This window comes from Eleutherodactylus coqui, chromosome 2 (genome assembly GCF_035609145.1).
Source record: "Eleutherodactylus coqui strain aEleCoq1 chromosome 2, aEleCoq1.hap1, whole genome shotgun sequence".
Lineage (NCBI taxonomy): Eukaryota > Metazoa > Chordata > Amphibia > Anura > Eleutherodactylidae > Eleutherodactylus > Eleutherodactylus coqui.
Window position 1 is genome coordinate 163,069,685 of NC_089838.1, and position 16,730 is coordinate 163,086,414.

A 16,730-nucleotide genomic window follows, 5' to 3' on the forward strand; every position below is an offset into this window, starting at 1 on the left:
TGTTTTGCCGACACTAATTCATCCCTATGGGTGGCTTGATTTGCGGATCTCCCACAAATCAAATTCGCCCGTGGACACTGGGCCATAGTCTTAAAGTGCGTCTGTTTTTATCACCGGTTTGCATTTAATGAAAAATCTGGCACATCTTTAGACACTTCCAAATTTGCACCACAAATTAGGTTTACGCCTGCTTTTGTGACAAATTTTGGCGTAATTCTTGCTACAGTGTGTCACATTTAGGCCTCACGTCCACGGGCGGATTTTAATTGCAGGAGATCCATAGTTTAAGCCGCCCATAGGGAACCATGGGCGTTCGCACTTGAGTTTACACATGCAGATTTGTTTTCCAGATTCCATATGTGGAAAACAAATCACAGCATGTTCCATATTGGTGCGGATTCCATGGGGATGGCCTCCATTGAAGTCAATGGAAGCTGTCCGATCCGTGGCAAAGCAGAAGTTTAAAAAAGCACTCTACTGCGCATGCGCGCCGGCCAGCGCTTCCGCACACATCCGCAGTACTGATGGAACATCCGGACAGGTACGCAGGGTCGGATTCCACTGCGGGCTCCGACCTGCCCGTGGACATGAGGCCCAAGGCTCCACCCATTTCCTTGAAGATGCACTTCATTTTCAAGCACGGTGAATAAAGTTGACTAAAATGGTCTAACGTGCATCATTAATGTGCTGCAAATCATATAAGAACGGCCCCATTATTACATTCTAGTTCTGTTTCTTACCTAGATGATTACTTTAACGTGTGTAAGAACTACTGTGCTTGTCATACTTGTTCATATCAGCGGCGGAAATTCCATTCGCAGCCTTCATCGCTGATTTCTGTTTAAAGTACGGCACGCAATAGTACAGCATGCAGTGCCATGTCATCCTGCAAACTGCCGGACCTCCTTATTGTCAGTGGGGTCTGTTCATAGACCACCGCTATACCATATGGCACCGCATGGCCTGGACATGTGAACAGCTGCCGTAGGTGGTGGGATCAGGCGTGTGAAACCTCCTGATTTTGCATCTGCATGTCTTGTGTGTCCATTTTTATTTTACTTTTGTGTGTCAGTCTGTTTTTAGTTTTTTGTTCTGGTGGGTATAAAAGAGATGGGAGGCCAGTCATTGCTCAGCAATGATCCATGAAGATGGAAACCACACAGATGTCACTCATGTGCACTGTACTTTGCAAACCCACCAGAATGAACATGCTGAGATTTGTTTCTTGTGTCTTGCACCTGCCCATCAGCCTGTCTCCATTGGGTCTAATGGGTCGGTGTGCAGCCAGCTGCAGACGTGCTCGTGTGAATAAGGCCTTAAATAAAATATGCCGAGTGCGCCGTCCACCTCTGAAGCACGCACACTCAAGTGTCTTGCTAATATTGCTTTGCTTCCTTTAATGTTGGGGGAAAAAATCCTTCTGATTGATGGAGACAATTATTTTCCAGTCATCTTCTAGAATGTGCCAGTCATCAAAGCTCCGACCGGCTCAGCGTGATGCCAGTAGGAATCTTCAGCTCTTTTTAAGTTTCTCTGTTGAAGAAAATTCTGTCTTCTTCATAAAACCTGTGATCCTTTTACAGTGTTCCCACGGCTCTGCAATGCGGAGGAACGTCCATAATGGAAAATCCGCTAATTAGTGCGGATTTCATTCTCAAAGGAGTTTTCTGCATTGTGAGACCCACAAAACGTGCATGAAAATAGATCCCATTGTCTGTAAAGGGTCTATGGACGTGGATACTTTTCTCTCGCAGCAGCGCTGTGCGGCTGAACATCACAGCATGTCCTGTTTTTTTCTGCGAGTCTCGTACAAGAATACAACACGTGGTGTCCGTGTTATATGGGATTATAAGAAGCGCACACAAGAATCTCGGCAGTGGAAATATGGCCCTAGAATGCAGCGTACACATATATATATATATATATATATATATATATATATATATATATATATATATATATATATATATATATATATATATATATATATATATATATATATATATATACACACGTATGTGTGTGTGTGCAAAGATGAGCATACAAATGATATAATTGACACCTACTTCAAAATGTTATAAACCCTACAAACTATGGAGGCAAATCTGATTGCTTTACCCGTTTTGTGTCTTGGGGTTTGTTCACATGGACTTATTGTCACCGTGTATTACGCACGAGTATATTCACGGGTAATACGTGGTGAACAGAGTCAATGAAAGTCTATTGACACTGCCTATCAGTACGTAAGAAAGAAATCACAGCATGAGCCCTTTACCTTGTGTAGGATGATGATGAGGATGAGCGTTGTGTGTGAGTGGTACATGTCCATTCGCAGTACACTTGCAGCCTATGCGCGGTCTTTGCAAGAACAGCATAGGGCTGCTAATGTGTAAAACGCTGTGGGTAGCCCCGCAGCATTTTATGCATACACCCATGTGAATGAACACATAGGCCCAATGTCCACGGGCAAATTTGAATTGCGAACGAAGGGCAATTCAAGCTGCCCATAGGGAGACATGGTCGTCCACTGCTTTATCAAAGCATGCGGGTTTGTTTTGGGGACGTTCTGTTCCGGAAAACAAATCGTAGCATGCTTCGTTTTGCTGCGGTTCCCGCACAGATGGCGTCAGTGGAAGCCGTGCGATCCGTGGCCCGTCCACAATTGATTTCCCATGGATCCCGCGGGAAAGCAAGAGATTTAAAACCTAAATAAATAAAAAAATCTCTACTGCGCATGTGCAGCGGCCGGTGCTTCCACACACCTCAGTCGCGGGCAGGGTCAGATTCTGCCCGTGGATATGAGGCCTTTTATAATCATGCTGTCTATGGCTAGCTGGGTCAGGAGCTGTATATACAGTATATATGATTTTATTGTGGAAATGGCCGCTGTTCGCATTCCCGTTTAATATCTGTTTTTCTGTTCCATCATAGAATAGATAAATGAAAATAACGGTATACCAGATCTGTCAATGAGCCGCACCTGATGGAAACTGCTGACTATAGTTGGTTCAGTTGTGTTTTTGTCAGTCTCCATACTGTAATTGACAAAAGTAGCACAGCTTGCTGCACTCATTTGTACTGCATTTAAGGAAAACCTGGATGGAGGCTTCTAATGGAAATGTGAACAGAGCCTTGGCTGCACAGATTTCTCTTTATGCCCTTGGAAGGAAGGCTGCCTATTTAATGAATCGGCACACACTTCGGCTGGGGTCACACGGGACCGAAATCTCACGGAATGACCACACGGAAATACAGCAAGAAGGAATGCAGCTTCAAAACCTACGGCCTTTCACTGCGGGTTTTGAAGCAGCTTCGCTGCCTGCATTCTGCTGCGGCCATCTCTTCCCCTAGAGAGGAGAGTGTCCACTGCAGAAATGGGGAAACAATTGACATGCCGCGGCTTTGAATTCCACTTTGCTGGCTATCCCAGGATAAAAAGCTGCTGACGCAATGTCCATGCAGAAAGTCATGTGTGATTACAGCCTTACTCTGCAACAATGTTTAGGTGGTTTGTGTGAAAGCAGCATCCACATAAATGCTGGCACCCATTCCAAGAACATGGCACTGCCTTCTCGGTCTTGCCTTTTTTCCATAGTTAACTGAACTTTTGCAACAATCTGCCCTACAGCAGCTCTTCTGTGGGATCGGACCAGACGGGCTCTGCTTCCCCTCTATGCAGATCAATGACCTGGTCTCCAGTTCACCGGTTACCCTTCCTTGGACAACGTTGGGTACTGGCACTTCATACTAGGAACGCCCACAAGGCCTGTCATTTTGGAGATGCTCTGACCCAGTCATCCAGCCATCACCACTGGACACAGATCCTAACAATTACCCGGTTTTCCTGCTTCTAATGCCTCCAGTTCAGGAAGTAACGGTTCGCTTGCTAAGATCTCTTACTCCTTGTTAGGTGCCATTGCCAGGAGATAATCAATGTTATTGACTGCATTTTTCAGTGGATGTACGCCGGGTTCTCACAAAGCAGCGACAAGGAGGCTGAAAGCTACCATAACATGTTTTTTTCTGTAAATTGGTGTCATTTTTAAATTGATTGTTTATGACTACACGGCTTGATGGATAAACTGCTGCTTTGTCTGCACAATTGCGTAGACATTAATTTGAAAACCATTCCAATTTGCAGTAAAACCACACGCTGCTTCTGTTTTGCCTGCATTGTACTCATACTATGGGAGAACCCAGGCTTCGTGTTCTAGCTGATTGGCGTTGCTGACTTCCTTACAAAGCTGGATTTGTGGCCAGCACTTCATATTTAGCTAAAAGCTGCTTTGTTTCTGCTGAAACCTGTTTTTCACGATGTATCATAATTTGGCAAAATACTATCAATGCAAAGACAGTGTTTACAGCTAAACCTGTAATATATATGATTTATAAAATATATGGCCTAAATACACCGTGTACGTACATGTTGGAGTACAACCAGGAGAATACAGAATGGTGATGCTGTTCCTAAACATATTGATCATGTGTGATCCTGGGGAAGACGGCTGCATGTTACAATGTATCTTATGGGGCCGGGCCATCTACAATGTACAGGAGCACCATGAGTGGGGAGTTGCTGATTTATGCCCGTTTTTGGTTGCCGACACTATGAGAATTAAGCCTTGCACAGCAATCTTCAGATCAGGCTTCTAGAATGGACTGCTGTTGGTGGATCTTGGAGATGTATTTGTGGCCGCTGTTTGCAGCGGGTTCCTTCAGGATAAGGGTACATGCATACGGGCAATGTAAAAGTTGCGCTGATGTGCTGAACACCGCATATTGATGTGCTATACCTGTCCGAAAATCAGACAATAGGAATTAGAGGCCCGTGTGCAAACACCTGTGTGCAAGTAGCCTTATGTATGTAATGAAGTCACCCTTCATCAGAGGGACCCTTTATGTTGTGGAAAGCATTGACATGTGATAAGATTGTGCTGGTGATGTTTGAAGGGATCCACAGTTTTTTTTTTTGTCCTATTAACTCCTTAATAACCAGGGTGTTGAAGTCCTTTATACATGTGGTTTAAGAGCCCAATATTTTTTTTCTCCGACACACAGGACTGCTTTTTAATACTGTAGCTTTTTTTCAGATTTTTTTTTTTGTCTCATTAAAGGTAATGTGTAGAGCTTAAAAAGATGTTTATTTCAGCATAAATGTACTGATTTTAAAAATAAAGTATAGGAGTGGACTCCCCTTATTTTGTTTTTCAGGGGCAGGGCTTGGTTCAGCTCTGTCCCGTCCCTCCCACTGCAAACAGCACCAAGGGGCGGAGAAGAGAAGGGGGACTGGGTTTAGCAGTCACGCTTCTAAACTCTCTCCCACCTCCCTTCTCCTGCAGCGGTCATTGGCTCCCATGGGAGTCAATGCAGCTGCCGACGTAAAAGCGCCCGCCTGGGCATTTTTACGCTGTGCACTGATGCATTGTAAACCGATGCATCAGAAGGGCAGCGTATATCTGCTGGGGCGATAAAGCCTGGCCGATATACACCCGTTTGAATAAGCCCTAAACATGTAGTAAAAACACTTTTTGCGGCATGTATTTAGTAAAGTAACTTTGTTGAAAAGAGAGAAATTTGAGTGTGTAATTTGTCACAGTATTGATCTCCAGAACATTGCTCAGTGTGGAAGCTATGGATTAATCAGTCTTCATTTTTGTTGGGCACCAGCTGGAGCTGCCAGTCTTGTTAAGAAGGAAAAAAAAAAGAAAAGAACTGGAACTAGTTCATGCTGCCATCAGTTTGGGGCAGCAAAAAGCTGGTGAGAGACCCCGATTCCAGCAGTGTATCACTCTATTACAGTACTTTTAGTAAAATCACCTTTCAGTAGCTGTAGCAAGGAGCCCTCGTATTAATGAGCTGCCACTTCCCCTGCTGATTGACACTTTTTTTTTTTTTTTTTTCCTCTCTATTCTGTGAATAGGAAGAAAGTTACCAATTAGTAGTGGGAGCCACAACTCATGAATATCAAGGACTGCACACAAGCAGCACTGTGAAGACCCCCGCCTGGGCTGCAGCAGCTAAAAGGGGACTTTATTAAAAGTACAGCACCTGAAAAATAAAATGACATGACTTGGTAATCTGGGTCTCCGTCAGTTTTTGCTGCCCTCGTATTTAAAGGGGTTGTCCTATAAAAAATATAGTTAGATGCAGCTCATAATTACACCGCCTCACAGAGAAAATGCCACTCCATGAGGAAATGCCCAATTGAAATAAAACACAGAATTAGGTTCTGAAATGGGATGGGCCAGTAAGTAGTGGGGCCGCTATGTTGGGCAGTATAGTTGATAACATGTCAGTGAATGCTCAAGTACATTGCTGGGGTAGGGTCGGCCACGTAGTATTTGTGCCGGCGTACACAGTTTAGCTTCATTACGAGTCTGTGGGAAAACTTTCACTCTGTCTTTAATCATGTCCCACAGATCCTCTGTCTGTGGAACGATCTAGGGATTGTGCTGGCCAAGGAATCACCGGGACACTTTGCAAAGAATGTAAGGCTTGAGGGACAGTTCGGAGGGAAGGCCTCATGGGATCTGGGAGCTTTATGTACATGATGGATGGATGATATCTCACCCTCTATGGAGCCTCATGGGATCTGGGAGCTTTATGTACATGATGGATGGATGATATGTCACCCTCTATGGAGAGTTTGGTGGTGGTAAACTCGTGTCTGTAAGACAGAGATTACATGAACTGTTTTGGTTATTGATTGGTTAATAAACTTGGGTCTGTAAAACAGAGTTTACAGGAAGTACTATGGTTCTTATTGGTTACATTTCTCCCCAAATGTTTGTAACCCCGTTAATAAACACCGCAGCCTTCTTTATCCAGTATTGGTGTCTGGTTTGACTGGTTTTGCTGTGCCTCTGATTTTCTTGCGCCATTCATCATGGCAGGTACTCCACTGAGCAAATAATGGGAGACACTGACTACTGAGAAGCAAGACTGAGTGTGTGGCCTCCTCGGACATTTACCGAGGTGGTCTGGACACTGAAATGCTTTTCAATAGAAACAGCAGGTGGCGCTATTCTAACATTATTCCTGGACTATCTGGGGATAGAAACCTGGTTTTTAATAAGTGTATATGCAAAAAATGTTTAGAATGGCGGTCAGAATTTAACTATGAAGAATATTTTTTTTTTTTGTGGGACAACCAGTTTCAGGAAGCATATTGGATATGTAATGGTTGGTTCATGACAGCTAAAAGTTTGCACTTTGTCTCTTTTGTAGACGTATATATTAGTGTAATTTCTCGTTTGGCTCCCTCCGGGATTACATTTAGTAATTACATTTCTGATGAGTGACACACACAGGCAATCTAATTAGCTTGGCCTAAACTGTAAAGTCAAACATGTCTGATAAAACACAGGCTTTTCATCTAAAAACAGCTGAAATAATAAACTTTCCATAGTCTGCCTGTAATTTTTTTTTAACCTAAAATGGTCTTTATTGTTTGAACAAGATTGAAATCTGGATCTTATGTGTTCAGGCCTGCCGACAAGGATGGTGTGCGGCGTGCTCTCCATGTGACCCTACAGTATTTATACTTTTAGCAAATGCCTCAATCTCAGGAATGTAGACTATGGATTCAAACCACATGCAGTGTCAGTAATGACCGCCATATGTGCTCTTACAGTGGCCACTAATATTTTGTAAGGGCCCTTTCTCACCTGTGTCTGGCCTCCGATTGGGCTTTCCATCTTCCTGCTCTGTTTTTTGAGCAGAGAAACTGAAAATGGATCAGGTTTTTTTCCCCATTGATTTCAAGTCAATTAAAAAAAAAAATCTTTCAGTTCCGTTCTCCTTGGTTTCCGTGTTTGTCTTATTAAAAAAAACGTAAAAAGTAATGCGGCGGACTGCTTTCCATTTTTTTTTATCAATAGGGAAGAAGGATCCTTTTTTCCCCCAGATTTCATTCAGCTCTGCTCAAAAAATGGAACCGAGTGATGGAAAGCGCAAACAGAGCTGAGTCGCAGGTGTGAAGGGCTCCTAATATGCTTATTTAAAAAGGTGACCATTCCACGCTGTAAATGGCCCCAAACTTCTACTGAGGTCATGTACACAACCTAGGCGTCTTTACAGATGGCTGTGTATTTGCACGTCGGCAGCCACACCCTTGGCGTTGAACTATACACGCATCGATGTGCTTTCCAACCTCATATACACGAACATTTCACTACCAGGGATGCAGCTGTATTCATCGAAAGTTTGATATGTGGTCACATGACTATCGCGCGGAACGGGACCTCCTTATAACATTAAGTGTATTACAAAAACGTTGGTAGGCACTGTTGTTCGTTTAATAGCACTTGTGGGTCACGGACAACCCCTATTAGCGGTCAGTAAGGCTACGTCTGTGATGTACTGTCACCTTATATACATACATGTGCTGCTATGTACAGTGCAGAAATCAAACCTAGTGCTGATTGGCCGAACATCAGCCCATCGGTGCTAGGTCTGAATACTCCAAGTGTAGTCCTGATTGGCTGTGGCTCTGCCAGTTACATCTTTGCTTTTCCACAAAGTCAGCTTCCTTTTTATGATGTGATGAAAATGCATCATAAATGTGATGCCTAGCGCTGAAGACGGGTTTTATTTTTTTTATTTTTTTTTTGTAGCAATTTGCAAAACTGGCACATTTTTCTTAGTAAATCTGCCCCATGTGTTTTTATTAGACGACGAGGGAACAGTTTGGCTAAGCTGTTTACGCTTTGTAAGTGTCCTGCTATAAAGCAACTCTAGAGCAGATTTTCTCACACAAGGCTCAAAACAGTGAGAAATGGGGAACCGGGTAGTGCACATATAAGCCCGTCCTCTGTCTGCAATGTATCTGCGGAGGTTTCTAAAATCTCTTTTTTCAGGAAGCCGGGTGATGACGGGAACATCGGCCTCACAATTCCCATATGTGTCGTCAACCACTGTTGTATGTCGCTAGAAACATTGTCATGTATTAAAGAGTAATAAATGTAGGTTGTCTGGAGAAGTAACGCAAAGGACAGACATGTATCTTATAGCAGTGGGATCTGACTAGCTCTTCACCGCTTCTTTACGACTTGGAGGTGCGGGTTTATTCACCATTAGTGCGCACCGATTTAATATGTTCTGTGCAACATTTTCATTCTCCAAAGAAAATAACCAAACTTTCAGCCGTGTATTTAACTGCCACATTTACTGCAGAGCTCAGGGATTAATGCTTTTTATTTCCCTCTTGTTACTTTTTAGGGGTGATTTCACAAGTGGCATTTTGTGGGAAAACCCTGTTTTTAGTGGCATTTTTCCTAGCGCTTTTTGCACCGCATTCAGATTGGAAAAAAAATACAGTAACCAGATGTTGGCCAGAAGTCAATAGGAGAACATGAAATGTGCTACAAACAGTTTTGCAGTTTTTTTTCTGACTCCTTTTTTTCACTTTTTTTTCTCTTTTTGGGGTCAGGGGTGCATTTTTTGTTTCATTTTTGCATAGGTTTCTTTATAGGACAAGAAAAAACACCACTGAAATGGCATGTCAAAAATTGTGAATAAAAATTTAGAAAATGGTGTCGGCAGTGCCTTGATATAACGAAAATCTTGAGAGCGTTTTTCCTAGATCCCTCACATAATCCACCTCAGTGGAGAGCCGCATGCAGGAGAGAATAGACCGATTTCCCCCCCCCCCCCCCCCCCCCCCAACCACACACACACACACACATATACACACACACACACACACACACACACACACACACACACACACACACCCCAGCGGTGGGGTTAAGGCAATAAGAAGACCGCCAAAAAACAATGCGCTTAGACTTCTAGAAGTCAAGAGGATCAGAGTTGGCTCACTCAGGAGAGGGGAGGAGAACGGTGAAGCTGAGTGCAGTCCAGGATCACCTTAAACCGAAGCAATACATCAGATCCACGCCTTCTTCAGGAGGAAGGGTATATAGGTAGAAACTCATTTTCTCTTGGGTTTATGTTCCACTTTTCCTTGGATATGTCATTTTCCTCATTTCTTTCTAATCTTTATTTTTCATACTCATGAATAATAACACAGGAGGGCGATCATGTGCACCAATCTCAACATGCAGGCAGCCCAAACTGCCAAATGAGAGAGCCAACTTACACCTGTGATCTGATCGGTGTCCTCCACAGGTGTAAGTTTGCTCCCTCATTTGGCAGTTTTGGCTGCCTGTATGTTGAGGTTGGTGCACATGTTCGCCCTCCTGTGTTATTTTTCATGAGTGAAGAAAAAAAAAAAATTTGGAAAACATATCCAGGGAAAAGGGGGAGCATAAACCCAAGAGAAAATGAGTTCCGACGTGGATCCGAATTATTGTTTCGGGGTAAAGAGATCCTGGATGTCTAGGGGGGGAGTGCACACTCAGCTTTGCTGTTTTCCTCCCCTCTCCTGAGTGAGTAAACTCTGATCCTCTTGACTTATAGAAGTCTGAGCGCATTGGAAAAAAAAGTTGGTAGTTTTATATTCATTTGTGGCTTTTCTTTTTTTAGACAATTGGGGGTTTTAAGTGTGTGAAAGAAGGCTTACTCGGATATCTAAATAGTGAGCTCTGTTGCTTGCAGAGGTCAGCTCTTTCTTGATAACTTTTAAAATGATATGACAGCACAATTTACATAACCTGAAACTGCATAATATTCTATCTCCTCACTGTCAAGTCTTAGTATTCTATTCAAACATCTAGAAAACATCTTAAATCTTTCCTATGTTCCTTATATACTTATTGTAGAAAAAGAAAAAAATATCCCTCTACAAGGAGTTGTCAGAAACTAATGATACTTTCTCTGTGTGATTGTTATGTTGATATGAGGAAGTGATTACAATATCAGACCAAAAGGATAATTTATTAGGAAAACTGAACTTGTAGGGAGGTTCTAGTGCCCTGTTTTCCCGCCTCTAGCTTGGATACAAGATGTGATGCGGTGGGGGGGGGGGGGGCATGGAGGCTCTAGTAGCCTGTTATACCGCCTCTAGCTTGGATACAAGATGTGATACAGGTGGGCATGGATGCTCTAGTGCCCTGTTTTCCCGCCTCTAGCTTGGATACAAGATGTGATGCGGTGGTGGGGGGGGGGGGTTCATGGAGGCTCTAGTAGCCTGTTATACTGCCTCTGGCTTGAATACAAGATGCGATACAGGTGGGCATGGAGGCTCTAGTAACCTGTTTTACCGCCTCTAGCTAAGCTACAAGTGGGCATGGAGGCTCTAGTACCCTGTTGTACTGCCTCTAGCTTGGATACAAGATGTGATGCGGGCAGGCATGGAGGCTCTAGTTCCCTGTTGTACCACCTCTAGCTTGGATACAAGATGTGATACTAGTGGGCATGGAGGCTCTAGTTCCCTGTTGTACCGCCTCTAGCTTGGATACAAGATGTGATACAGGTGGGCATGGAGGCTCTAGTACCTTGCTTTACCGCCTCTAGCTTGGATACAAGATGTCATGCGGGCGGGCATGGAGGCTTGTAGTACCCTTTTGGGCCGCCTCTAACTTGGTTACAAGATGTGATACGGACAGCCTGGAGACATACAGGTTCTGTATGTTATCCTGAGGCATCTCAGTTCACATTTGCTGTAACTAGGCCTCTAGATTATGCAAACTTGTAGGCTGTTGAAGTTGGTATCCAAGATGGTCCCATACATGGTCTAGATAAAAAAAAAAATAAAAAAATTCTAAGGACCCTTATTTAGCCAGAATAAAATGGACAAACAGGAACAGTGGGCACAGAAAGTGCACATCATAATTGCACCACATAGTACATAAAAACAGAGCGTTATTTGCATGTATGCATACATTCCTTATAAAATTTCTGTGACCTCCTGCTGTGTGCGGCCAAACATCATCCTGCTGGGAGGTGCCTCTTGGAAGTCACCATGAGAGACAACACATGTGGCTGCAGGATGACCTGAACATATTGCTGCACTGTCATTGTCCCTCGTACCACTACTGGGGGTGACCAACTGTCGTAAATGATGGTTCCCCAGATCATCACACTAGCAGTGGGGGCAGTATATCCCTACACGGCAAAGGCAGGATTGAGGCGCTCACCCCGAGGTCTCCAGACACAAACACAACTGTCATCAAGGTCCAAACTGAACCCGGATTCCTTGCTGAAGACAACCCAGATCCACTCTGTAACATCCGGTTCATTGTTCATGACATCACTGCAAACAGAGGTGACGTGTCAAAGGCTGTACATGTAATGGGCGCTGTGAGACCAAATGTCCTTCAGCCAAACGCCTGCAAATGGTTCCAACATGGTGTAACGATGGTGCCACCTGTCTCTGCATGGCAGACAATGATACGGTTGGAGCTGCTCCTGCTTGTCGAATGATCAGATGATCCTCTACTGGTGGTCTGTTTAAGATGTCCTCAGCCTGGTCGCCTTGTGTACGTGCCCTTGTGCATCCACTGTTCCCAACAGTCTGGTCAGAATGGTCCAGGTGGCGGGCAATGCATCCATACAACCATTCAGCGTCTCACTTTCCAATAATGCCCCCTCTCAAACTCTCTTAACTGGATGAAATCTCTTTGATTGTGTCGTAGAGTCTGTTGACCACTAGACATGTCTCTACACATGCTGAAAAAGAGGTCCTCTACACACAAGTAACTTCTGAGAGCCTTTTTATAGGGCAAGTGTGGCAAGACCGTTCATCTTATCACGCCTCAACTCTAACTATTTATAGGATTAGACAACCTGAGATGTTTTGCAGCAAACGCACAACTTTTTCTAGGTGCTTGATTTTTATGCCTGTATAAAATGAATGCCAAACGCAAAATGAACAATGGTTTGTCCGGTCGTTGGCTGCGTTTAGACTGAACGATTATCTTTTGCTTTTGCTTGTTTGAATGATGATTGTTCTTTGTAAAAGGGCCTTTTTTGAGTTTGTGGGGTAACCTAACAATGTTTGCTATAGTGTGTCCTCCCCACTCATCCTCGCATTAGAACAACTTTGTAATTTAGTTTATGAACAAGACCCTACATCTAATGTTAACGTTTCAGCAGTAACCCTAACAAACCACCACCCACCTGTTTCAGGTTAAAAAAAACAAAAACAATCAAAAAGCTGAAACTTAACAAAGGGTGGGTGGGTGAGTGTGGTGGGGGAATTGGCCTCGGTGAGAGAAACCAAGTAATCTTGTAGATATACCCTCTAAAGGCTAACAAAGACATGTTATAGCGAGCTGTCGGACCTCACAGGGTCCTTCCTCAGGCATAATGGAACAAAGCTATAGACCTATTTTAATAAATATGATCACATGGGAGGGCAGGAAAATGGCACTAGATAAATACCAGAATTTGCACTAGATAAATACCAGAAACACAGTGTAAGAGGGCACAGACATGTTGGGATCAATAGCAATTAGATAAATACCAGGGAGGGATGACCATAACAGTAAATCAGTCCAGTGACAAGAAATATGAAATCTCTCCTTCAGACTTGCAAACATGGAAGATGGAACAATATGTCTACAGCGCCACCTATTGGATGGCAGCATGGGGGGGTAGAGTGGATGTCAAATGCTCTATCTATCTTAGGTCCTGGATTTGTCTTTACCCTCCAAAATCTGCCCCGGCAGAAAATAGAGCTGCGATGTCGCTGTGAACAAGGATAGTTGAAAATCTGCTGAATTTGTTCTGTATGTACTGACTTGCACTTTGCTACCTTAATACGTGACTGACCAAGCATTTATATCATCTATTTTGCTTCTAGGTTTGAATCTGGACAATAAACCTGAATATCATCACATGCCTGTAGTTCACGTTTCCTGAATCGTTACAGGTAGGTGCCTTCTTTGTTTTTTTTGTTTTTTTTTTTAAATTTCTGAAATATCCACAAAATCTTTTTTGAGAGAACTGTAATAATGCTCAGGTGAATTACAATGCGCAGTTGTGAAAAGTGTCTTTCAACCATTCAGTAGAAATGAAGTGCAATTCACTGTGAAAACTATGCAAGAAGGGCTAAATGGATTATAACACCAGCCTACAGACTGCTCTGGGTTGTCCGCTATGTAAGGGCACACAAGCCAAGCTCAGTACATGGGGCCTATAAGGCTCCTCTTAGTACAGAGCCGCACAGCCTTCATGTTCTGCATGCGATGCCTCTAGGGCAGAATACCTTTATGTATGCAGCGGTCTGGTATATTTTCTTTTTGTACATAATACAGACTCGCCCTATGCTAGTTTGTCATCAGGGGACTTAGGTGGTTGTCCAAACTGAACTAAACTCTGAATAGCAGTAGCACTTACTAATTAATATAGATAGAGCTATAGATTAATATATAGATAGATCACCTCAAGCTTGTTTCAAATCAGAAATCAAAAGGCAAAGAAAAAAATTGAAATGTTGGAAGGGACCTCCAGGGTCTTCGGGTCCAACCCCCTGCTCAATGCAGGATCACTACATCATCTGTCCAGCCTCTGGAGTATTAATTCCTGCTCTGTGTGCAGCTTAGACTAATGGCGACAAGTATTTGTAGTGTTTTGTAGAAAACCTTTATATCCATAACATGGTTTATGATCTGATTTTATAGTGAGACTTCTCAGTAAAGGCGATTTTTATACTGGCCCATTCTTGGCCAATTGCAACTTGTGCTGTTTGATAAAACATTTGGCATTTGTTCACTCTCGTTCACACATGGCTGATTCTGCGTGGAGACGAATGATTGGTAATCGTTTGTCATCTACACACCTGCATGTTCACACAGGGAGATATGCAGCCAGAGAACAAGGTAAAAAGCCACAAATAAGTGTTTGCTCGTTCATCAGCTGATCGGTTTCTTTTATGCAGCCCAGTCATCGGGCCAAGGCATGTGCCAAGCTTTCCATTAAGTAAGCCTGTTATAGTATCATTTACAATTGTATGTAATTAGAATTCTACCAGAGAGCCTGCTGTCCCTAATGGACACTTGGTGCTCAGTGGGTCTTTTTATATAGCCGATCTCCTAAATGCTTTATACTCGTCACCTTAATCTGTTTAAGTTTTTGTATGTACTTTTCAGTTACCACAAAGACTTCGTAACTGCCAGGTGTGACATTTTATGGTGTCCCTTTTCTGCTCTTAGGGCTCCTTCACACGAGTGAGGGCGATATCTGGTCGTGATTCACGGTCCGATATCACACTCGCCACCATGTACAAGCCCCGTGGATGCAAGGCGTTTTTATGTGAAACCGACTTCACATCACTACGGGGTGAAGGGATCCTCTGTCACGGCTGTCACAGCTGAGCTAGAGGATCACTGAGTTCTCTCATTGCTTTCAATGGAGCTGTCTAGAGGACAGGCCATCTGTAGTTTAAAGCTGGGCAACCTCTTTAACCCTTTCCAATCCATTGTCGGATGTCTTCCTACATTCTGATTGAAGCTTGTACAGCTCCACTGTCAGAAGACGTCTGACAGGGTATTCTTACCGTCTATTGTCAGCCACTCCGCTGTCAGAGCCTCTCTGGCGCACACACTGGCTTTAGTCAGCAGATGGCACCATTGTATAACAGCAAAGAGAAAGCCTTTTAGAAAACCCTGAATCCAAAATTGAATTGGAAAGGGTTAATGTTGAATGTCTACCCTGTGTGAAAATAAGACCTTCCCTGCAAATAAGCCCTAACTTGATTTTTCTGGATTTTTGAGGATGCTGGAAATATAAGCCTTAGCTATACATGTAAAAAAGTAAAATCTTTTGGAGCAAAATTTAATATAAGACCCTGTACTATTTTTGAGGAAACCGGGTATTTGAGCAAAAAAAGAGCTGCAGTTTCCAGATTCAATTTTTCTGATTTGCATCCGCTGCACCCCATATATCTGTGATGGACCTAACACTACAGTATTACTGTCACTGGACACTCCAGCCCTGGCTTTAGAGGCTTCCATCCCATCACCCCTTCAGTATGCAGTAACTGGCTGGACTAATGCCTCTTAATGGGAGATCCTTTTTGTTAAGTCACCTGAAAGATCACTTGCGTCTGGCCAGCTTTAAGTTTTATTGCTCTTCATTTGTTTCTTACTTTCAAGAAAAATGATTATTTTCTAGTGAAGTCTGAAAGGTCCTGGAATCCTGTCAAATTGTTTTTCTTAAACTCTTTGGATCAACAGAGTCTGCTCCTATAAAATACTGTTTCTCTTCTTTCAACCATGTAAATTGATCTTGGCTGAGGATATGAAATTGAAATACCTCATTTTCTCTCCCTCTTGGTGGTGAAATGAGGGGACTTCAACAGCTACAACATCCTGAGTGCAAGAGTCTGGCAAGTGTAATGCTTTAGTCAAGGTGTTTCTCCTAGCTGGGAACACATTTTAAGGTGCAAAGGTTGACAAAAGAACAGAAAAATGCATTAATTTTTAACCAGAAGAATGCTGTTGATATCAAATATTTTGTGTCTCATGGAGATGAGCAGCGAGGCTCTTTGTTGTGCCTATTTATCATAGACCACGGATTCGAAAAGAGACGAGTATTGCCTTACTTTTTTGTTTTATCAAGCTTAGATTGTCACTCATTTTTCAACATTTTTTTTCCTCTGTATGATAGCTAGTGTGAGAAGTAGCAAAAGTGCAAGTCACTTTATTTACCAAAAATGTTGTTTTTGTGCTTAAAAATTCCTCTAAAAAGGGCTGCCCACTAGGGGGTCTCTTCCTTCTAAGGGAAGATTTCTGGAGTGTTTTTGACTATGTCGGTATGCGTTTGACAAGGATTCCATTAGTTTCTGTCATATATGCAGTATAGAATAGTGCAGTAGACTACGC

The 16,730-nt window shown here is 43.1% G+C and overlaps 1 protein-coding gene across 2 annotated transcripts in view; it reads left to right on the forward strand.

The window, feature by feature from the left end:
* Positions 1-16,730, forward strand: part of PLXNB2 (plexin B2) — a 182,532-nt gene that overhangs the window by 40,798 nt on the left and 125,004 nt on the right. For both annotated transcript variants that reach the window (XM_066591865.1, XM_066591866.1), the window contains exon 2: positions 13,709-13,777. The gene's annotated coding sequence lies outside the window, so the exon portion shown is untranslated. The remainder of the gene's footprint in view (positions 1-13,708; positions 13,778-16,730) is intronic.